We start from the raw sequence: 24,344 nt of genomic DNA on the forward strand, positions 1-24,344 counted from the left end.
TAAAATTGCTTTGGGGAGAGCAATCTCATGTCAGGGAAATGAATTCGAAAGTGCTTCCCTACCAGGGCTGAGGGACATTCACACCTTCAATTCACAACTCAGAAATTATCAGGCTTTAGATTGCTTTGCAAAGTTCACAAAATAAATTCAAGAAGACTGCAATTGAGTGAGGTTATCTTTAGACAGTCGACACACACATTTAATCTTTAAAACCATCGTTTTAAAATAGATGATTACCAATATTCTTCAGCAGAATGGACTTGTTTACCCAAGTAAACTGTTTGAATAGCGTGTTTTATAAGCCTTAGCTTTTAGAAATATCTCTCCTTTTCAGAGGCCTTCACCACTTTTCAGCACACAGAGTATTTAACCCCTGCACATGCACAGCTTAGTATTCAGTCACAGACCTCAAAAGGACCCTATACAGGTTTGTGGACCTTTTCTGTCTACTCCCTCTGAGACAGGTTAGTTAGTGTGTTGCTAGGTAGCCAGGGAGGTCCCGGGTGGAACAAACAAAGACAGCCATATCCTGAAACTCCAGGTTTTGAAATCACTCTTTCACTCCAGGACAAAATGTAACAACGCCTGTAGGTTGATCATAAAATTCCTTTTGGACTCACAAACGGAGCGGATCTGATAGATAAGATTGGATTATTTTGCTAACTCCTGCAGGATGGGCAAGCAGAACAAACATGGATAGACAAATTTCATTAAAAAGCGCCAGCTCCCTTTCCCCAAACAGGCAAGGGAAGGTATAAAAGTAAGAGCTTTTGCCTCAGTCACTGGGCACCTCCATTCGGGACCCCCTCCCACTCGGGAGCTCTGACCCTTTGCTTTCAATACACTATCCTCTTTTTAAAACTCTTTGCCTCTCCTGGGTCCGTGTTTCCATTCTTCGGTGTCACGAGAGACACGATCCTGGCACTCACTCCAAAGTCCCCTGCATCATTTGGGGACTCACAGAAACATATTCCTCCTTCACCTCCTCTCTAGTACCTTGCCCAGCATACACATCTTCCTCCACTGAATGATCTTTCTGGACTCGTGGGTGAAGGGAAACAGAATTGGCCACCCCAAAATATGCCTCTTTGACATATTGATTATTTGAGGCTGATTATTTTTCCTCTCCTACATGGGCAATGATGAGCATTGGGAGAGTTTGCTGGGCCTTGTGTCCTCTTGGGAACAGACTTCCTCACAGACTTCTTTACACATGACTCAAATTCTTCCCTCCGAATGGATTATCTACCAAAAAAGCCATTGCTTAACAATTCTTGGGAGCATCATTCACATTCATGATCCAAGCGGTGCCACTCAACTAGAGTTGTGTGATGTCTACGCCTTGTCTCACCGTCCAGTTCCATTTCTGTTCACCTAATGTGCGGATTAGACAGTTGTTCACAATGTCCTTACAGCCAATGTCTCCATACTTTCCTGATTGTTTGCCTCATCAATAACATATTTTTCATCACACTCTCCAACATATATACATACCTATATTTATAAAATATGTACATGTGCCAACATACATAATTTTTTTAAGTGTGAAATACAAACTAAATATATATACCCACAGTGCCAAAAATATGCACACAAGTGGACACTTTGGTCAACGTTGCTCAAGCAGTAGTTTTCCGTAATGTAAAGTGTCTGGACACTGATGGTAACCACTTTGAGCACCTCTTGTAATTGCAGAAGTCACACGTGACTTGCATTCATCTTTTGTTATCAGTGTATATCGAGTATTACAATTTTAATAGTTTTTTCCTTTCTTAAAATGGGCATACATTTCTTTGGCACCCTCTGTAGAACTTCTAATAATTTATTTTTTAATTAAAATGTATTGAGGTGACAATGGTTAGTAACATTACATAGGTTTCAGGTGTACAATTCTGTCATACATCATCTATATATCACTTTGTATGTTCACCACCCAGAGTCAGTTCTCCTTCCATCACCATATATTTGACCAACTTCTAATAATTTTTGAGATCATCAGATTGGATGAAAAAAATCAAGATCCCCATATGCTGCCTATAAGAAACCCACTTTGAATTTAAACATGGAAATAGGTTAAAAGCATGGGAAAACATACACCACACTAACACTAATCAAAATAAAGCTGGAGTGATTATATTAATATCAAAGATAATCTCAGAGCAGAAAATAATACCAGGGATAAAAAGGATCACTTTGTAAGAATAAAGGAGTCAATTCATCAAGATTATATAATAATCATAATGTTTATGAACTTAATAACAGAGCTTCAAAACACTTGAAGTAAAAACTGATAGAACTGAAAAGTGAAGTAGATAACTCCATAATTACAGTCACATAGTTAAATACGCTTTTCTCGATCATTAATAGAACAAGTAAACAGAAAATCAGCAAGTGTATAGGAGACTTGGACAACACTATCAACTGATGTGACTTAATGAACATTTATAAAATATTCTATCCACCAGGAGCAGAATACGCATTGTTCTCAAGTATACATGGACTATTTACCAAAACAGACGATACTCTGGGCCATAAAGCAAACCTCAATCAATTTAAAAGGATTCAATCTATACAAAGTGTGTTATATGACCACAATGGAATTAAATTAGAAATCCATAATAGAAAGATCTCTGGAAAATCCCCAAATATCACAACTCTGTAAAATGCATGCAGCTTTTCCGCCCGGCCACCGACGTGGCAAGTCCTCGCAGTGACATCCGCCATGTGACCCAGGCGGAAAATTATGCATCCTCGCAAATGTCATCTGCTGAGACACTCCACATGGAGAATGTCTCAACTCTTCCTTTCTCCATGGATCTGCTTATTCAGAACAGCCCTGATTCTTCCACCAGTGCCAGCGTAAGACTACCCACTTCCGTAGAAAACACAGTGAAGAAGGAAGAGAAGGTCCAGGTCAAGAACCAGAAGATCAGAACCGTCTTCTCACAGACCCAGCTCTGTGTACTCAATGAGAGACTTCAGAGACAAATATCTCAGCCTCCAGAAGATGCAAGAACTTTCCAACATTCTGAACCTTAGCTACAAACAGATTAAGACCTGGTTCCACAACCAGAGAATGAAATGTAAGAGGTGGCAGAAATACAACTGGCCAAAGAACAGCAACTATAGGACTCGGAAGGGTCAGCAACTGCAGAGAACCCAGGCCTGTCTTCCTCTCACCAGGGATGCCTCCTGAACACTTCTGGAAACATTTCAATGTGGAGCAACCAGGCCTACAATAACCCAACTTGGAACAACCATTCCTGAAACAGCCAATCTTGGAGCTACCATTCCTGGAACAGTCAGACCTGGCGCCCTCAAGCCTGGAATAACCAGTCTTGGAACAACTAGGCCTGGAGCAATCAGTTCTTATGGGGAGGAAGCCCTGCCACCCTAGACCCAGCTCCAGCAAAATCGACCTGTCAGTGATTTGGAGGCCACCTTGGAAACTGCTGGGGAAAGCTATGATGTGATACAGCAAACCCCTAAGGATTGTAGTACACACCAAATCATGGATTTATTCCCAAATTATTCCATGAACATACAGCCTGATGATGTGTGACGATGAGTATATTATGTAATCAATTTGGGCAGTGCCTGTATCCCTTCTAGGATTTTTCTATGTATCTCTGCCTTGATGTCTTGCTTCTTTCTCATTATGCCTATTGTGTCAATTTGGAGGGGTGGGAGTGTGGGGTATGACTGGAGTCTAATCAAAGAGCTTTCTGTAGCCTTGCTGCTCTAGACAAAATGAGGATGAAAGATGTCTCTGGCTATAGATAACTAGATATAATAATATTTGGGATATCTTTATGACCTAGAATCTTATCTCGAGAATAGAAAGTAAAAGTATAAAGATGTGTGATGAAGGATTATTCACATATTCTGGGGTTGGAAGGCTTGTTTAAAAACCTCAACTCAGGTGAGAGGTTAATGAGCTATAATGTGCTTCATTGATTTCCTCTGCCCCTTTTGCTGTTTTACTACAGCCCCTGATTTGTTAATTACTTAAGTATTTGTAAAAGATGTTTTTGTACTTTGGTGTATCATGATAAAAGTACCAGTTTGGCTGGTTGGTTTATAAGTTTAAGTACAAATAAATAAAACGTCTATTTAAAAAAAAAAGAAAGAAAAATCCATTAATTCATTAACCCAATAAATATTTATTGAGTGTCTAGCAAGTACTCTTCTAGGAACCAGGTATATAGCAGTGAACAAAACAGACTCAAGTCCCTTCTATTTCATACCAGTATAAATAACTATAATAATATAAACTTCTCAAAGTCTGTTGATTTTGTTCCAGAACTTCTGTTTAGAATGGTCACTGTCTCCATTCTCAAATAAAGTTGGTATTTAATTTGTATTTTGACAATGCAAATTAATGAAGGTATCTTTTAGTGCTAGAGATGAATCTGGAGTTTATCAGACGAAATGAACACCAAGAAAATGACATATAATAAAGAAAATGAGTATGCTGAGAAAAGAAAGAAAAATCTCTTTGTGACAATCATTATTTTTTTTTCTCTTTAAAGGTTTATTTTATAATGCAAGCAGGGAGGAAACATCAAGAGATATTTAGACTACATTACAGGATCCAAGTATATTTAAAAGTGAATAAAAGAATTTTAGAAGTAACTTCAGCAATCTGACAACCATATTGAAAAATTATAACAGTGCATGGGTTTTCTCATCTTTACAGCTTTTCAAGTCACTGTGTAGGCACTTTACTAGATTTTCAAAATCAAATTTTTGACAGGGCCCAGAAAGTCAGCTTCATTGTTAGTTATGAGATCATCTTTGAGCATTTATATAAATCATATCAAAACTAGCAAAAGTTCAGCTGCAATTTTGTTGGTGGCGGGGGGAGCTGTCTGGGTTTCCTTTTGCAAAGTGAGTCCTTCGATACTGTATGATATGGCAATCTGCGGGTGCCAGTTTTCTATTCCACTGGCCTCATGCCTTCTAACAAGTTGCTGACTCACTTTATGGAGTGGAATTAAGAACCTGTCTGAATCAATAGGCATTTGTATCAGAGAGTGCTAGTTTTCCTCCAACATCTATTTTCTCTTTCTTCTAAGGACATAGAAATTTTAGCTAGGCACAGCATTAATAAAGGTCAGCAAGATCTTGGAAAGCAGCTCACAGGCATCAGAAGCAATGGCATTGTGGTAAATAAGAAAGATTTATAACGTTGAGCAGAGTCTGCTGCTTCTTGCTACTTTTAGCAACATCCTACAGAGGGATGGACCCCAGTCAGAACTAGCTAGACAGCAACCAAAAATGGAAGAGAACATAGCTCTGTCAAGAGTCATTCTTTGCCTGTGGCCTGGGATTTCAGAGCCCCACATAACTGAAAAGCCAACTGCTTTCTGCAACTCCACAGTGTAGCAGTTTACAGAGGTTACAAAAAAGGGAAGACTTGCCAAGAAATAATATTGGGCTCCTCATGCACCTTCCTTCTTGACCAGTAAATGAGAGCTAGAGCAGAGGTAAAGAGCATATTAAGAACGTCAGCCTCGGGCATCTGGTTGGCTCAGTTGGAGCGCTCAGTTAGAGCGCTGTGCTCACGACACCCAGGTCGCCAATTCGATTCCCACATAGGCCAGTGAGCTGCACCCTCCACAACTACATTGAAGACAACGACTTAATTTGGAAGCCGAGCTGCGCTCTCCACTAGATTGAAAAACAACGACTTGACTTGGAGCTGATGGGTCCTGGAAAAACACACTGTTCCCCAATAAAAATTAAAAAAAAAAAAAAAAAAAAAGAACGTCAACCTCCCACCCAAACCTATTAAGAAGAGCTTAAGGAAGCAATGATCAAGTTGAATGAGAGGAAGATTAGTCAGCACAGAGAACAGCGAAAGAGCAAGAGAATTTGTCTGGAAGAGATTGTGGGCTACCGTTACCCTTTTTTTTTCTTTTCAAACTAGAATTTTTTTGTTATCTTTTTACATCAAAAAAAAAAAAGAAATCTTATTGTTGGATCATATTTCCTCCTCTGGAGCTGTGCTTGGGACCACTCTCATACTCTCGTCTCTTTGTTGTCACCCAAGGAGAGGGCCTGTCCAGTATGGCATTGCTGTAGGGTTTCTTTGAAGGACTTGGGAAGCAGGAAGCTATGAGCATTCCCTGGAGAAAGGATCACCCCATGGGCAGAGCAGAAGGGGATGCCAGGGGCCCACTGATAACACAGCCACTTCGCAATTTGGCCTCATGTCACTGATAACACTAGGGTCCCCATGCAGTCCTGGGGCCAGGTGGATGTGCATTCTTCCCGGATAGGACAGGACCTTGAGCAAGATGGGTGGCCAGTGCTGCCAGAATATGCCATGGATAAGCATCAGGGACAGGGCCTCTGGGGTCTTCACGGGCATCAGCTCCACCTCGGTTTTCTGCAGGGAGTGACTCTGAGGGGCCTGGATAAGAGGGCCAGCGCTGGGGTCCCCCTGTTGCAGGGCAAACTACTGCTTCCCATCGGCGTCCACCATACACTGAACATCTTCAGCCGAGAATGTGCAGAACTGGGCAGCTCCAGGAGGGCGCCCAGAAGCATGAAGCTGTTGGCCCCATGGGAAGCCCTAGCTTCAGGGCCCGTGGTGCAAGGTATAGGGCAGAGTCTTGGACAGCTGCACATCTTGGTCAAGTGCCTGGGGTCTGTGAGCCCTTCTACCCCTGGGCATCGCTGCTGCCTGCCTCCTTCTTCCAGAGGAGTTCATGGCCAAGACAGACTCCCACTGTCTGCCAGCTCACCCTACAAGATGGGTACTTCTACAAGTAATTGACAAGAGGAAAATAGACTAGAAACCTATTAAATGTTAGAGGGAGTCTGAAAGCCTACGAAACCAAAAATCTAGCTTGCAAATGTCTATGAAGATTAGAGACTGTGAAGAGAAGGAAAAATAATTTTCCCTCTATTCTTCTGGGTTGTTGGCTGAGAACCCCCCTGTAATAAAATACAGATTGACAGGGGGAAAACAAACAGAAGTTCAATAACATGTATACCTCCTGTAATTGGGAGATACCCAGAAAACTGAGTAACTCCCTAAAATGGTCCCAGCTGTGAACTAAATGCTTTCAACTAAAGACAAAAGATGTTGAGCATGGGGGGAGGCCAGTTATGAGAGGAGGTTACCAGGAAAGCACAGTGATGGAGGGCAAGGTTGTTATGCAGATTGAAGTTCTCGCCTTTGCCATTGATAAAACTTTCTAGAGATTTAGTCATTCGCTTCCTAGTAGGGAGGGGAAGACACCCTTACAGATGGAGATTTTCCTTATACATGTAAATGTCTCTTACAAAAGAGGAACCTCTACTCTTCTCCGCGGTTTCAGAGCTTCTCCTGTGCTTGCTGTTTCTTAAAAATAAGCAGCTCAAGGTGACCAATATGCCAAAGAGGCAGATTTTCGGGGTGGCAAATTCTGCTCCCTTCCAGTAGTAATGGAATTGTACTTCGGGAGTTCTCTCCCTTGGCAACAAGTATATTCTATGTGTGGAAACATGGACACACATAGATGTTTGTGTGGCCAGAAGAGCAGAATGGCAAAGGCTAATCGTTTTTCCCTAATATCTGTTTGCCCCTTCTTCTATCATAATAGAATTATGAACTGAGTATGTGGCCACCTAAGATAAAAACTTTATTTCCCAGTCTCCCTTATACTTAGGTGTGGTCATAGGACCACAGATCCTGGACGATGGCATGTGAGAGGAAGTGATGTGTGAAACGTCCAGGCTACGCCCTTAAAGAGAAGGCACATGTCTTTCCTTACTTCCCACTAGTTAGAATATGGAGGTGGTAGAGAGCCATCTAGAATCAATAGACCATGGCAGCATTCTATGATGGCAGAACAAAATAGAAGTAGCCTGGTTTTCTGACACTACAGAGCAGCATATTAACCTAGACTTTTAGAGGAAATATTTTATCTGTCAGTTATACACAAACTTCTAGCATAATTAATATGCAATTATATACCATAATGTAATTTTAGAAACTCAGAAGAAAACAGAGTATTTTTCAGCTGTTTAAGAATGACTTCTTTAGCTTCAAGAAATGTGAAATGTAAAATGTGATAAACAAAAGTTTAATAACTATACGATATTGTTCCTGTGCTGCTCGCTGTAGGAAAGTCAAAACTTGAGAGACAAGGTTGATGGAAAGAAAAGCAGGCTTATTCAAAATGGTGGAAAGAAAAGCAGATTTATTCAAAATGCTGGCATTCTGGGAGGATGGTGGACTCCCGTCCAGAAGCCATTTCCACCACACACACACACACACACACACACACACACACACACAAACACACACACACACACACACACACACACACACACAGCCTTCCACCCCCAGCATGGCCAAAAGGTTGTATAGGCCTGTAAGAAGAGGCAAACAAAGAAAAAGGGTTTGGGGGTTGGGGTGAAACTGGTTTGGAGTAAACAGAACCATTGAAACTGATATGCATAGTAAATGCATAGTAAACAGAATCATTAAGATTTGGCAGGAGAGGAACAAAGAAAAGAAAAAAACTTTCAAAAAGTCCCAAGCTAAACCACACGGTAAAATCTAATTACACTAGAAGTTTAAATCTCAAAATAGCAAATTTACAAGAAAGACGCCTAAAACGTGTAGTTAAGACAATAAAAAGTCAGTTGAGTCTTGAGGAAATACATATGGTAAAGGAAAATCACTTGGAAAATGTTTATCCTATATAGATATCAAAGGAGTCAAATTAAACTAACCTAGGAATTTTACGTTACACGGAATAATTACATTAGCGAATGCTTATTGAGGACCTACCTATTTCATGTTAGGCACTATGCTAAATGTTGTATATCATTTAATCTTTACAACATTTTATATATGAGAAACTGAAACGTAAAGAGTTTAAGCAAATCACCCAAGATCACATAATTCGAAAGTGCTCAGAGCAGGATTTCAAACCCAGAGTGTGTGAATTGACTCAGTACTCTCAACTACTAAACCATATTGGCTTCCACGCCAAAAGAATAACATTTATAGGTAACATACAATGCTGGAAAGATTAGTAAAGTGATTTACTCTTTCATTACTGTCCAGTTTGCTCTCAGATACCTCACTGCCCTTCTCTGGCTTTGCTCTCTATCATAGAAAACTACATTTTCTAGGTTCCTTTGTTCTCTGTCTTGTGGGTACTTTTGACCAATGGATATACTACTTGCATAAGATTTGACAGCAAGAGGACATACAAATGGCAAATAGACATATGAAAAATGCTCAGCATCACTAACCATCAGAGAAATGCAAAGAAAAACCACAATGAGATGTCACCTCACCCCAGTCAGAATGGCTATCATCAGCAAGACAAATAGTAACAAGTGTTGGAGAGGCTGTGGAGAAAAAGGAGACCTCATACACTGTTGGTGGGAATGCAGACTGGTGCAGCCGCTATGGAAGGCAGTGTGGAGGTTCCTCAAAAAATTACGAACAGAATTACCATATGACCCAGCAATCCCTCTCCTGGGTATCTACCCAAAAAATCTGAAAGCATTTATCCATAAAGACACGTGTGCTCCAATGTTCATTGCAGCTTTGTTTACGGTGGCCAAGACATGGAAACAACCAAAATGACTGGGAGGTGAACACACAATGGGATTTATAGATGATGTAATAGAGAATTGTACACCTGAAACCTATGTAAGTTTACTTAGTAACTATGTAAGTCACCCCAATAAACTTTAATTTAAAAAAAAGAAAGAAAAAAAATAAGATTTGACAGCCACAAAGAAAGAGTTCAAAGTACTTTTCTCCCTCTCTCTTTCTGCTTTTCTTTCTCTTTCTTTCTTTCTTCCTTTCTTCCTTTCTTCCTTTCTTCCTTCCTTCCTTCCTTCCTTCCTTCCTTCCTTCCTTCCTTCCTTCCTTCCTTTCTTCACTTTTTTTCGCCTTCTTCCACCTCCCTCCCCCGCCCACTCCGGTTCAAGCCCTTGTTTCTCAGTCCAGTTGTGGAGGACACAGCTCCCTGGCCCATGCTGGTATTATGAGCCTTGCGCTCCCCTGGCTGAGGCAGTCGGTCGCCTGTCGGCTGCTCACAGCAGCTCATGGCAGCTCTCACAGGCTGCCAGCCGCTCACGCTGGCCACCGGCAGCTCCTGGTGGCACACAGTAGCCTACGGCAGCTCACACCGACCTCCGGCTGCTCACGGCAGCCCAGCTCCAGGGAGAGCCATTGTTCACAATCTTAGCTGTAGAGGGCGCAGCTCACTGGCCCACGTGGGAATCAAACTGGCGACCTCAGCGCTAGCAGCGCTGAGCTCCAACCACCTAAGCCACCGGGCCAGCCCTTTATTTTTTAAGGAGGTGCAGCTCACAGTGGCCCACGTGGGGATCGAACCGGTCACCTGGGTGCTCCCAGCACCATGCTCTAACCAACCGAGCGAACCAGCCACCCCTACTCTTTCTGCTTCTTACAACATCTCTTCCATGGATCCAGCTTTTGCCAGACCAAACCTCCTTTAATGGTCCCAGATACTACTAGCCAGTTCTGACCTAGCAGACCCAGTCATGGTTCTAGTTCCCTTCATATGGCCCTGGTTTCTGGGCTTTGATAATACCACCTCATCCAAGTGTCCCCCCATCCCGAGGGCCAACAGCGCCTTTCTGCTATTGCCAATCACTGAGTTCTTTCATCAATGACTTCTCAGCTTCTCTATTACTTTTAACATCAATTTCCTGTCTTATTTTCCCTCTGTTAAAAGTACTAGAATGGTTTCTGAGGTTTTTGCTGGAACCTGACTTAATATACAGACAATCCACCCCTTTGGGGAATAAAAGCAGTAATGATGATCATACATGTTGACCCAGTTTTCTACCCTTAAAAATGTACCTTAAGGAAATAATTGAACAGAAACAACAACAAAAAATTTGTACATAGATGTCCTTTTCAGCATTATTTGTAATAGCAGAAAATTGGAAACTAATGTTCAATATTAGGAGAATGGACAAAAAATTGGGGGTACGTAACACAATGGAATTAAATGCAGCCATAACAATTATTTTATCAGTCAGCTTTTGCTAGATTATACTACAGTAACGGCTGATTCCCAAATCTCTGATTTATCACAGATTTTATTTCTCACTCAGTTATCGATCCTTGCAGGTTAGCTATAACTCTGCTTCATCCTAGGACCCAGTTGGAAGTCCCATGTTGGTCTCTAGGCAGTGGGAGAAGAGCAAGGACAGAATAAGACAATAGCCCTTACAGCGCAGGCTCAGATGTGGGATATGTCATTTCTGCTCAGATGTGGGATATGTAATTTCTGCTCAAATTCCAATGGCGAAAGCAAGTCATATGACCAAGCTTGATACCAAGGGAGCAAATACTGCTTCTACAGGGAGGCCCACCAGCAATTGGCAATATAGAGATAGCGCCAGAGAGGGGCACAAAGATTTTCAACAATAATAAAATATACCACCATAATGAAGACTATAAAGAAACATGGAAAATGTTTTATATGATAAGGAAAGTAAAAATCTACAAAAATTTTTACGCACACTGTTGTGGTGGAGTCTGCTAGCTGTCTACCAAAATCCATTCTAACCCATTTCCTGGGCATATGAAGTTAGATGCAGTCGTGGGACTAAGTTCTAATCAATGACACTATCTACCTGGAGATAATATCAGGTTCCACAGGTGAAGGGCTCCGTCCTGCAGAACTGCCCCCTCCTGCCTCACTTTAGACGCCAATTGCAAGTGCAGTTTGTCACCTGTGCTTCTGATCAACTGGCTATAAATCAGAGGTTCCTATGACTCTCTCCTTGGGCTTGATTCATTTGCTAGAGCAGCTCACAGAATTTAGGTGAACAGTTTACTTATTAGATTACTGGTTTATTATAAAAGGATATAACTCAGGAACAGCCAGATGAAAGAAATGCCGCGGGCTAGGTATGGGGGGTAGAGCACCCATGCTTTCTCTGACAATTCATGTTCCTGGCACCTCCATGCGTTCACCAACCCAGAAGTGCTCTAAACCCCTTTTGGATTTTTATGAAGGGTAAGTAAACATGATTGATTAAATCATTGGCCATTGGTGATTAATCCAACCTCCAGGCCATCTCCCCTCTACAGAGGTTGGAAGGTGGGGCTAAACATTCCAACCCTCTAATCACAGGCTTCCTTGGCAACCAGCCCCCATCTTTAGGGGCTTTCCAAAAGTCACCTCATTAACATAAACTCAGGTATGGTTGAAAGGGGCTTGTTATGACTAACAAAAGGCACTTTTATAGCTCATATCACTTAGGGAATTTCAGCAGTTTTATGAGCTCTGTGCCAGGAATGCAGACAAAGACCAAATATATATTTCTTATTATAAATCACAATATCACAAGGACCCACTATTAGGCAACCTGATTTACCGTCTCCCAGCTTTTCCCTCTCACATCTCTAGGTTCATGACAATGCGTCAGAAGACTATAGAATGAGAAGTTTAGAAAGAATTCTTGTGTTGTCACTACTCTTCGATTGGGTGCATGAGATTTGATAGTAAACAAATGATCTTTTTAGGTACCAAAAGGAAAAGTTTTTAAAAATTCTCTACATAATTTCTCTTCGCTAAAATTGAAACAATGATGAACTTCAATTTTGAATGTTTATCATTTCACTTATAATAATTGAAAATATTTTTACTCAATTTCATTATGAGTTTACACATGACCGCTTTGGAAACAATTTCCCCAGAAAAACGTCTCCTTCCCATAACTTTTCCCAATCCCCACTCTCCCAAACACTCTCTCCAGATCCATAGTTTCTAGAACATTAAAGGTATTGTTAAAGAGAAAACTACAGGCTCAAAATGGCATCACTCATGCTAAAAGCCCATGACACCAAACTCTAAACAGCTGGCACCCTACATCAAGATTGCCTGGCACCAAGCATCCCGAGTACTCCATCACTGACAAGTTTCCTCGTAGGCTTGCTCTACAAGAAGGGAAAGCATGGGATCCTGTCAGTGGAACTCAGGCTCACTCTTCAGACCCAACAAGGGCTCCCTCTCACCAAAGCTCAATTTAGCTACTACTGGCCCAACCTACCACCTGTAGAAACCAACACTGCCATCGTATGGCACAATTTCTCAAGGAAACCAGAAGCTATTTGGGCAAATTGATTACTTTGGATTCCTTCTACATGGGGTGTGTGTGACTGCGGGGCAGCAATTCATTCTTTTCAGAAGCGATTCAAACTCTCACTATGAGTTTGCCTTTCCTATCCACAGTTCCCCCAGGAACACCACCATTCAAGAGTTTACAAAATGGTCATCTATTCATGTGGTATCTCATACAGTATTGCCTAAAACCAAAGGATCCATGTTACTGCAAAGGAGTTGCACATGGCCATGAGAACCACCGGTCTCATCACATATCTATCTCATCATACACCTCATCACTCAAAAGCAGACAGCCTAACGAAATGGCACACTAAAGGCTCAGCTAATTTGCTAGCTTTTAGACCATACCCTGTGGAGTTGGGGTGACTTGGTGAAAGGGGGCCCTTGTTGGTCTCATGAGCAGCCTCTATTCTTGTCACCATGAGTGACCCTGGGTGAGATCAGAAAAGGGCTGCCCGGCTGAGCCCAACCGAAATTGTGGACCTATTGCACCATGAAATAAAATGGTTATTATTTTAGACTATTATGTCTTAGAGTGGTTTGTTATATAGTGATATATTATTGATAAAATAAATGAAGCCAAAAATATCTGAAATGGTACAGAAGGTGTATGAGATACAGCTGAAGAAAATACATGCTAAATTCTATCACATTCTAAAGAGAGCTTGTAGGCCCTTCCCTAAAAGCTCACCAAAAGGTAGCAAAACCGGTTCTATGACTATCACCCAAACAGCTCCCCAGCCTGAATAAGAGAAGACTAGAAGGGAGATTTTTATTACTTACCATCTTTGAGGGAGTGTTGTAGATGGTCTCTCCCATTAGGGAGGGCAAAGCCAAGTGAGGGGGCTGTGGAGCGCTGATTGAGGAGTGTAAAGATGTATTACCTTCCAGCTGCTTGGTCACTGCACAGCAGTTATCTATAGGTCCATCCCAGGTGAGAATTTTAGGGACAGCTGTCCATATATCCTTGGAGTTTGGAGACCGGAGTCAGCAGACACTGCTGCCTGCCTCTTGCCAGAAGAATTCTGAAGACCGGAAGCTTGTGGGAGCAGCAAGACAGGGCAGCATGCCTGTTGTTCAACATGGCGAGGACATGTGAGTTTCCCATGGATCAAGTGAATGTCACAGAAAGCAAACAAGCTGGAGCCTCTTGCTTGTGTCCTGCCAGTGGGTGAGGGGATCCTGGCAATAAGCACCTGTGGGTCTTCCACAAGAGGCAGGGCCTGAGAAGAAGTTAGAAAAGGGTGAGTCCATATCAAAGAATTGTGCCATGAGGAGGGTGCTGAAGAATCACGCTCAGCCCATGAGAGAACCAGCATTTGGGTGCCAGTCACATAGAAGGCACTGACAACCAAGAGAGGACTTATGTTAATAGCAGCATCAAAAAGTAAAAGAGGGGCGGCCGGTCAGCTCAGTTGGTTAGAGCGCGGTGCTCTTAACAACAAGGTTGCCAGTTCGATCCCCACACGGGCCACTGTGAGCTGCGCCCTCCACAACTAGATTGAAACAACTACTTGACTTGGAGCTGATGGGTCCTGGAAAAACACACTTAAAATAAATAAAAGTTTAAAACATATGTATATATATTTCTTCTTTTAAAAAAAAAAAAAGTAAAATAGACCAGGGGCTGAGGAAAGAGTCCAGACAGAGGAAAAAGCATCATCTGCGTCCTCAGATCTGTTATCAAATCTTCCCAGTGGGAGCCTAAGAAGAACCCCAAATGAAATCAAAAGAGAAAGAGCCAATTTTAGGCATCTGCCAAGTGCAGAGGGGACAAAGCCATGTTATGATTGTACCTGTAAAGCAATAACTTGCTCGCCTCCATTCCCACCCTCTTCATCCCTAAAGGAGAAGAAACTAGTTAGCAAAATCAGGGAGGAGAAGTAGAAGACTACGGAAGAGAAAGAGTAAGATTATACCTGCTTCTTTAACTTTAATCTCTTCACTGTTGAGAGAGGACAAGATATAATTTTAAATCAAGTTCTGAGTTTTGATTATTGTGTGGGGTTGCTGGCTGTCCCCCCAACCTTTTTTCTAAAGTCATAGAATTTTTAGCTAGGTAGAAGACTGCTTAGAATAAGATCACATTTCCCAGTGTCCCTTGCAGGTAAATATAGTAATATGATTAAGTTGTTGCCAATGGACTGTGAACTCAATTAACATATTAACAACTTCTGGGTTGTGCCCTTAAAGGAAATGGGTAGACCTTCCCCCTTCCTGATGACTGGAATGTGATGTGGTACTGAGACATTCTGGACCAAATAAATATACTAGGACAACCCTCTAGGAATGGTGAAGCAAGAAGGCAGAAGGAGACTCACTCCTGCTCACTCTGTGGAACAGAGCTGCTGTATTAACCCACTTTTGCCATGTAATAAGCATAAGTCTCAGTGCCATACTACAGTGCACACTTATTTTCCACTCATGGGTTTGTGAGTTGTTTGGGGCGGCAGCTGCTTGGTATGAAACCCTGAACTTGAAATAGGTTTTCTACAATGTTGTAACATGATGGACTGCACTACCTGGGATGTGCAACAGGAGTGAAAGGCCCCCTTTCTGACCACATCCAGCTTCCAAAATGAGTGGCTCTCAGCATCAGAGCTGCTCTGCTTCAGGATGTGGGTCAAGTTCAGCTCTGCTCTATACATCTCATTCTTATCACCAGGCTGGAGGGCGATTAGAAGCTCTCAGGACAGTGGCAGTTCCTTCCCACAGCAGCGGTTGGAGCCAGTTTGCAGTTTTGCCCACACTTGCAGACACTGCGTGTTGAAACCCCCCCTCAGAGACACCAGCTCCAGCAGATGCTGCTCCCTCCTTATAGGTCTGAGTTTCAGCTGCACAAGTCCCCTCCTCTAAATATCTAAATTGTAATAATCCCAACCTCTCCCCTTTGTCCCCCTGAGCTCTAGATGTAGTAGCTGCTTCCTGTGGTTGCTATCTCTGCGTTATATGCCTGTGAGACTCTCCTCAATAATTGTCTCTGATATATTTCATGACACCCCACCCCCCAGTATCTACTCATTTTTAGGACAGAATTTACTGTGCTGAACTGTCATTTTTTTTCTCTTTCCCATCCATCTCTATCTCAGGCCAATAGCTCTCTGAGGTCAGAGTACATCTGTTCCCTCATCACCTGGCACATAGGAAACTGAACTACACACGTTTGAATGAATAAATGAATGAAGGAGGAAAAATAAAACAGGAACAGAAGCAGTTAATAGGATGAGATTTGGAAGGCTCACACAGCGTCAAGATGAAAGAGAAAGTTAGAGGGTGATGTGAGAAACAGGAGGGCTGGGGCTGCCAGCTGCGAGCCCAGCTCCGAGCACACAGCAAGCTGTCAATAAATAACACAAGTCAACAACAGGACGACGGGGCAGCTGAGACTTTGCAAAGAATACTTGGTGACAGGGAAGGTAAGGAGAAGGAAAAGGCTGGAGGACTCCTGGGCATCCCCAAGTGTGTTGGCCCTTTGGGCTCTAGAGGGATAACCCAACCTTAAGGGACGCCTTTCACTTCGCTGCCGGGTCCGGCCCAGCCCTTTCCCGCGTTTCATTCCCGGTTCTTCTGCTCCCTCCTCTGCCCCACGGTTCTAGAGGAAACAGGTAAAACGGAGCACTTCGGTGCTATTTCAAGGGCTGTTCTGGGCATGCGTCATGGCCCGCGCGCCCGCCCTTGCGCAGGCGCAATAACTTTCGCTGTCACGGTACTACCGCTTGCGGATAAGGGGGAGCTTTCTCTCAGAAGCTCAGACTACTCTAATTGACCACCTTTCCTGTGGGCCCCCGCCCTCCGGTTGCTGTGGGGGAAACCTCGCGAGATTACTTTCGGCAGTCCCCGACAGTGCCACCTTTGTGCCTGGCGAGCGACTGCACCCGACGGGAGCCCTGAAGCCCGCGGTTCGCTTGCCAAGCTCTCGCGGAGACCGGATCCAGGAAATACGAGGCGGGTCTCGGTGGGAGGGACGCACTGAGGGAGGAGGGAGGAAAGGGGGCGGCGGCGGCTCTCACCGTATCCGGGCCTCGCGCGGCGTGCACCCGAGGGGGGGTCGGGCGGAGAAGCTGCGCCGGCCCGGACCCCCCGCGGGAACTGGCGGCGGGAGTGAGGGCGAGGCAGCGGCGGACGGGGAGCGGCGGCTGCCGGTGAGTGTCCGTGAGGAGGCCCGGCACCTGCTCGGACCGGGGCGTCGGGGGTGGCCCCGGGGTTGTCCCCGGGGTCGTCCCGGTGACCCAGCGCCCGGGTGGTGGGCGTGTGCGACTGCGGGTATCCCGGGGTTTCGGCTCGGCCTGGGGCGGAGGGGCTGCCGGAGGTCTGCGCACGGCCTGGTGCGCCCGCCTGGGACGCCCCGGGAGGCCGAGAGAGGGAGTGGCTGGGAGCCTGTGACGGCCCTCGCCTCTCAGACACAGGGGATGATGTCCTTTCTCGCCGGACCCTGGACTTTGACAAGAGTGAACCTCTATGGGCGGGCTTCAAGCCCTAGCAAGGCGTTTGGGGATGGGAACTAGCAGCGCCAAGGTTGGGATTGTTGAGGGTGTTGGGAAACGTGGGGAAGGTTAGTAGTAATCGTTTTCAAAGAGGTTTGCAAATAATTGTAAGTGTGGAGTCAGGAGAAAACATCGTCTACGTCCATTTAAAGATAACACAATCTAGCAGCCCTCTGAGGTCCAACAACAGATAAGTTATTACCAATGGAGTTCTGTATTTTAGTACTGTGTGCCAGCCCATTAAAGTGTATAAAAGCCGGATTTTGGGGGGTGATGGGAGACAAGGTGCGTTATAAACTAACTTGCATATAAAGTGAAAAGTTGATACTGTTGATGGAAAGCATTTCTTACTGAAACGTAATTTTCAAAAATTGCTTAAGAAAACTTGTCACCTTTGGTCCAGACAGTGCTTGTCGATTCCATGTGTTCTACAGTGACATTTGTCAGACAGTTTTAGCATGTGATGTATTTACTTCTGGTTTGTAAAAGAACAAGAATGAATGGGAAGGGACAATTTGAGAAACAGCCTTTTTTGCAGACTTTTTTATAAAAGTTTGGAAGGATAAGGGAGTTTACTTTTTTTCGTTGCTTTGCATTAGTATACAGGAACATTTATAAGGAGAAAGAAACATTTAGATCAAGAAAGGGATTTTGAGATGCGAGTTTAATTTTTCACAGTATTACATTTTAAAGAGCATCATCACCCATGGTAATTTTATGATGGTGTCTGTTTATGAACACCGGAATATTGCAAGCACATATACACATACATCATTTTAAGTCAGTGTGTGATAATGAAGTTTTTCAGCTTTAGCCCTTCCCTTTTCCTACAACTGGCTTACTCAAGGGAAAGACTTCAGTGAAGTTAAACATTAAATGTGATTTTCATCTTTACATTTCACAGAACATAATCTGTGTGCTAGCATTCTGAATTCTCTTCCACATGTTTATTTGACACAGTCTTCTCAATTACAGATACCACACTCTGTACAGTTTGTGTTGGAACAAAGGGAGCTAACATTGAGTACGTTCAAGCACTGGACTTGGTGAATTATGTATGTTTCTATTTAATCCTCATAGCCACCCTGTGCTAAAGATAACATCCATGTTGCACAGAAACGACACCTCCAGTACTCCTCAGTAACTTTCCTGAGGACGTCATATAGCTGGTGAGTTGCAGAGCTAGAACTCAAACTCATGTGAGTCTGATTCTAGAATATGTGCTTTTTCTACTATGCTCTGCATAAGTTTATGTGCTGACCGATACAAATTTTGTGAAAACGGAATTTTTTCTCACAAAGAAACCTTTCAATTCTGTTGGTAATCTTAAAAGCTTTCAGTGTTCTTGGCTGAAGATAATCTCAAGTGGTTTTTGTTGTTGTTGTTTTGTTTTCAGATGCCTTCATTTTCTAGCCAGAGGTAACATTTTCGCAGGTCTGATGATTGGTAAAGATTCTTAGTAGTGACCTATCTGAAATTCATGTTTTCATTAACTTTGCCTCCAGTTTCAGCATGCCCAAGATACTTCGAAGACCAAATATTTTGTTTATTCTGGTCTTGAATGCCTTTTCAAATTATATTACTAAAATAAAATATCAACTATATATAAGGGTTTGAATTTGCTGTATCATAGCTTAGATGTATACACACACCCACATCCACCCACCTACCCAGCCACCCACCTACCTTCTCCACCAAATGGACTACTTGATAACAGACGCTGTTTTTCTTCTTTTTAACATAGTACAGAAGTTTTAGACCCAGTTTGTGGTTTGCAGAAAATATGGTAGCTAGTCTGGGATCCAGCATAATCTTCTGCGGAGTTAGGGAGTGAAAGACCTTCTAGGTTCCCAGGCAATATCTTAGAATTCTGTGAAACAGCAGGAACATCTTTCCAGTGCATGGCCATTGGTCACTTTTGTCCCTCACTGGTCTCTGCTCTTGCATCTGCGATAAGCTGCTGAGCTTGCCATCCTGGCCGTCTGTCTGCTGGACAGTTCAACTGGAAGAGTAGCAGCTGAAATTAAAGAAACAGGGTGGGGAGTGGGAAAGGATACTAGGTGCTGTGCTGGCACTTATTCTCCAGCAAGTTCTTTGGTTAGGTTTACCTGTGGAATTAATTATCCCTGGAATTTGGGATTTGCTGCTCCGTCTTTTAAGAAGTAAATTGGGGACCTTCAGTTAAGTAGCCATGTCTCACAAAAACATGGGCATTGGAGGCACAAGAAAAAGAAGTGCGCTCCTCAGGACGCCGCTGAGAGAGAGAGAGAGAGAGAGAGGAGAGGAGAGTGGAGGGGAGAGAGAGAGAGAGAGAGAGAGAGAGAGAGAGAGAGAGAGAGAGAGAAGAGGAGAGGAGAGTGGAGGAGAGAGAAATAATGGAGTTTGGAGCTTTGCTTTCTTGAAATGATACCTTGGAGTCCTGATGGGCAATGTTTGGTCTGAATGAGCAAGTTTTTCTTTATAGTTATACTCCCAAGAATTAAGTATACTTATTTGTGAAGATAATTGGTATTTGGGTTATTGGGGCGAAAAAAATCAACAAATGATAATGTAAGTAAGTACTCAAGTAAAGAAAAAAGCCTTCTGAAATGATTTATATTGCCTCTATGTAAAGACACCAGGAAATTGTCTCAAATTGTCTCATGTAGTTAGCAGGTTATTTTCATACCTTTCTACGTGATAAATTTCAATTTTTTACCATGGCCACAAGTATTTTTCTAAAAGTGAAATGGACCTGATGAAATATTTGGAACTGTCAAAATGAATTAATCCTAAATATTTAAGAACAGGTATTATAGTTTAATTCATTGGCAGCTCTACCCTCCAGTATCCCACTTCCCTCCTGCTTCAAATTTCTCCCCTTACTTTCCTCTCTTTCTGACACTGTTCCTGCTGGTACCTGGACCCTTCCCTTACTTCTCAGTTGACAACACTAAAGTCTTTGGCAGAGTGGACAAGGAGAGCAACGAAACTCCTCGAAATCCACTCTCCTCTGAATCCCTATGCTCTAGGAGTTCAAGAGCGATCTGGACAAGACCCCTTAACCACTCTTCTTTTTTGAAAAGCCGAGTAGCCAGAGTAACGAAGGCAATGTCAAGACCCTTGCCAGTTTCTCTTTTTCTTTTCCTTCCTTCTCCTAAGCGTTAAGGAGGAAAGTCTGCAGAAGTCCATCTGCTGCAAGAGCAGGCATTGTTCCCTCCTCTCCTGCAGCCCACCCTGACCCCCGTACTTTTCCCTTGCTTTTAGCCGCTCTCCCAAGTACGTCTTGCTTTCCTCATCCTAGGATCTCCGCCCACCAAGGTGGTTCTGCTTTTTTGTCCTTCTAACTCTGAAGCCCAATGCTATGCCAACCGCCCTCTTTCATGCCTTGATCATGAAATCCTGGGCCTGTGGTCCTGGGGAGCCCAGATTCCCAGTTAGGGGAGGGAAGAATTCTTTTCTATTTCCAGGGCTGAGTGGGGCCTGGGTAGTTACTTTTATTCTAAGTTGAACGCTAAAAGGATTTTCCTATAGAAACATTGCCCATGCACGTTTGGTATTTTACTATATTTCTGTAACCTTATGGATGTTTAAGTTTCTGTGAGCTGGCTCAGAAACCTGGCACATAGACCTTTGGTTCCTGGGAAGGTGAGTTCTGAAGTTCAAATAGATGATTCAGAAAATCAGCTTGTGCTCCAGAAAGAAGTTGCTGGGTTCTTTGTTAATTATTCAGTGGGATGATGGGGGCACACCTTTAGCTCTCCAAAATTCTGCTGTTATGTGGACCAGATGGCTCTTCTGGGATAGAAACTGCTAGCCTTTTTAGATTGTAATTCTGAAGAATTTCTGAATTTAGGCTCACGGTTTGAAACAACAATTGAAGTTTGGTCCATCCCAGGATCATGTTTGTCATTAAAGCAGATGTTACAATGTTGTGGAAAGAACAGTTTTTCTTTGTCATAAAAGGAATATCTTGTTCCCCGCTATATCTTGCTGCTGTTTTGAAACTTTTCAAGGGTATTGGAACTCTTGCAGTTATTTTACTATAGTTTACTTAGTGATAAGCATGGACAGTGTGTTTATTTTACCTGAAATTTTAAAATAAAGTTTTATTAGTCTGTTGAAGTTATATGCTGTTAACACTGTAGTATTCAATTAAGTGAAGGATTGCAAAGTGATAAAAGCAGAGCAAAATACACCTTAAATTTGTTCTCCATAATGTGTTCAGTTTAGCTTGGTTGAAGCACATATTCCTAATAAAAGGCAAGTGGTTCTTTTTTTTTGGTCTCCAAACTACTTTTGTTTTTAAAATGAATTTGAGTAAGCACCCTGTGTTTGAGGGTTAACCAAATTATTTAACTACACATAGAATGGTTAAAAACATGCTTTCTAAGAGTATCATGCTCAAATATTCAAATCTTACTTTTGACACTAATTAGCTTGGTGATTTTGGGCAAGTTGCTTAATCTCTGACCTGTTTCCTCATTTTTGAAATTGGGATAGTGTAATGTCTACCTCACAGGATTTGTATGAGGTTTAAAGGAACCAGTGTATATATAATACTTTGAACATGCCTAGCAATGGTGAATACTGAAATAGTTCTTCTCTTTGTTATTATTACTTTGTCATCGTCATCATTACTGCTACTATTATTACTACTTTGGCTACCTTCTGCGATGACACCCCTTCTGTTTTGGGAGTGTGTGTGAAACATTTATTTATTTGGTAGTAATTTTTTACTGTAAAGTTTATGGAGGAGGTAGGGAGAGAAGTATATTAACTGCTGGATACATCCCAAGTTGGCCATAGTGAAGGAAATCCACAAAATATTAAGTTGATTTTTTTCAGTAAACCATTCCTATTATTTTAGGTATAAGGATCTGTGCCGCTTTAATGTAGGAGCAAAACTTGATTGTTTTGGGTAGCGGCGGTGTCTTTATTAAAGTTTGTTTAATTACCTTGGCATCTATGAGGCCAGAGTCTCTGTAGAGAGATTCTCAATTTCTGAATGGTCCGTTTATAAGACTTCCTTTTTGAAAATCAGCACCATTTTCCCACAGAAATAATGTCACTTATGGCCTTCAGATTCCCAGGCCAGCCCAACATATCTGAATTTGAAAACTGATAATACTGTCAAAACTAGCTTCTGTGTATATCAGTGTCTCAACAAAAATCCGCACTGAGTACATGAGGTACTGAAAGATAAAGAACACAATCTTACAGAAGGAGTGGTAGAGTCACATTCCTTCCCCATTTTAGCAAGGACTCCCCAGCTTTGGGCAAGGGACTTCTTTCTTCCCTAGTGGAGGCTGAGCGGTGTGAGCCCTGTGACATGGCCTCCAGAAGACAGGAGCGTTTTCCTGGCTTTGCTCCTCAGAAGGCTGTATCGTACAGTGGTTGCCCTTAAGTCTCTGTTCCATCACTTACAGATTTCTCACTGTAAGTTCTGCCTACCTTACAAAGTTCTTGGGAGGGTTAAATGTGCTAATACTATATATAAAGTACTTTAAACAGCACCTGGCCCATAGGTGAGTGCATAGGACTCATGTTACATATTTACTATTAAGCTTTACTGTTTTAGGAACTCTAGAATACCTCTCTCTACTTGGCAGTCCACTGCCCCTATCTATTGTACTTAAATAGGATCGTTCTCCTTCCTTTCCACTGAGAAATAGTTTTACAGCTTTCCCTGGGGATGGCAACTCTAAGGATTCATCTTGGCACTGAACTTCACAGTTTGAAGTAAAAGGAGCCAGTCCTATGATAGAAGGAAGAATGCTATGGAGATGGAGTGAAGACTAAAGCGTTTTTATAATTTAAAAATATGTTTTCACAGGACTAAATAGGTTTTATGTACTGTTCACTTTTGATGGATTTAGCTTCTAAATGACAAGCTCCTTTCTATTTGCTAGATCCGATACTGCCCAATTCGTGAATGTTGAATAAAATCAATTAGATCTTTAAATAAAAAAAAAAAATGTTAAAGTTAAATAGAAAGCATACTTCATACTGGATGTAGAAGCTAATTGGAATGAATTGGAGAAATTACTTTTTTAGTATTTATAATTGATTGACTTAATAAGAAAATTAATACTGTTAATACAATAATTTATTGTCACTAATTAGCACATTTGTTAGTCTGTATGTACTGGTTTCAGTTTGTGGTCATGATTGATTTTTTTCAAGTCTTTTTCAGGGGTACCATAGGCTGTAAGTTCCATTGTCATTCTAAATTATCACATATGCCTAAGTTTGATGTCATAGTTGTCATTTAACATAAACAGAAAGTTATCTGTTAGGTTGCACATCATGAACTTCAGTTTTAGAAAGTCTTATCTTTTCTGCCCCAGAAATAACTTTTGGCTATTAGTCATGGATGGCAATGAAATTAATTTTGAATTGGTAACATTTGGATGAAAATGTTTCAATTAAATAGGGTATGTTTTGAGGGGCACTTCCAGTAAACAAACTCTCTTGGTGGGTGGAAATCCCCTAGAACTTTCAGAAAATTGGTAGAGGGGTGAACTTAATTAAATGACTTCAGTTGTTTCTACTTATCAAGAGCTGTTTATGACCTTGGACAAATCACCCAACTTCAAAGGACCTTGGTTTCTTCATTTGTGGAATTAGGAGATTTGACTACATATGTGAATCTGTTAGTTCATTTCTGAGGTTTGAAAGACTCTCTTATTCAATAATTTAGCAAAAACCTGTAAGACCAGGTTGCTTGTCTTAGACTTTTACGAATCAA

At 42.2% G+C, this 24,344-nt stretch overlaps 1 protein-coding gene and 2 pseudogenes across 3 annotated transcripts in view; 2 read left to right on the plus strand and 1 right to left on the minus strand.

Moving 5' to 3' along the window:
* The first annotated feature begins 2,667 nt into the window (after nt 1–2,667).
* On the plus strand, nt 2,668–3,267 carry LOC308495124 (homeobox protein NANOG-like; annotated as a pseudogene). The gene has a single exon. The product of its transcript is annotated as a homeobox protein NANOG-like (transcript).
* A 2,708-nt stretch (nt 3,268–5,975) lies between these two features.
* On the minus strand, nt 5,976–6,721 carry LOC308494890 (tRNA 2'-phosphotransferase 1-like; annotated as a pseudogene). Its single transcript has one exon. The product of its transcript is annotated as a tRNA 2'-phosphotransferase 1-like (transcript).
* Nucleotides 6,722–17,048: 10,327 nt separating this feature from the next.
* TAB3 (TGF-beta activated kinase 1 (MAP3K7) binding protein 3) overlaps nt 17,049–24,344 on the plus strand; it is a 54,423-nt gene continuing 47,127 nt past the window's right edge. The window contains exon 1 of the mRNA XM_081043573.1: nt 17,049–17,272. The gene's annotated coding sequence lies outside the window, so the exon portion shown is untranslated. The remainder of the gene's footprint in view (nt 17,273–24,344) is intronic.

The sequence above is a fragment of the Rhinolophus hipposideros genome (assembly GCF_964194185.1).
Source record: "Rhinolophus hipposideros genome assembly, chromosome: X".
In the NCBI taxonomy this organism is placed as follows: domain Eukaryota; kingdom Metazoa; phylum Chordata; class Mammalia; order Chiroptera; family Rhinolophidae; genus Rhinolophus; species Rhinolophus hipposideros.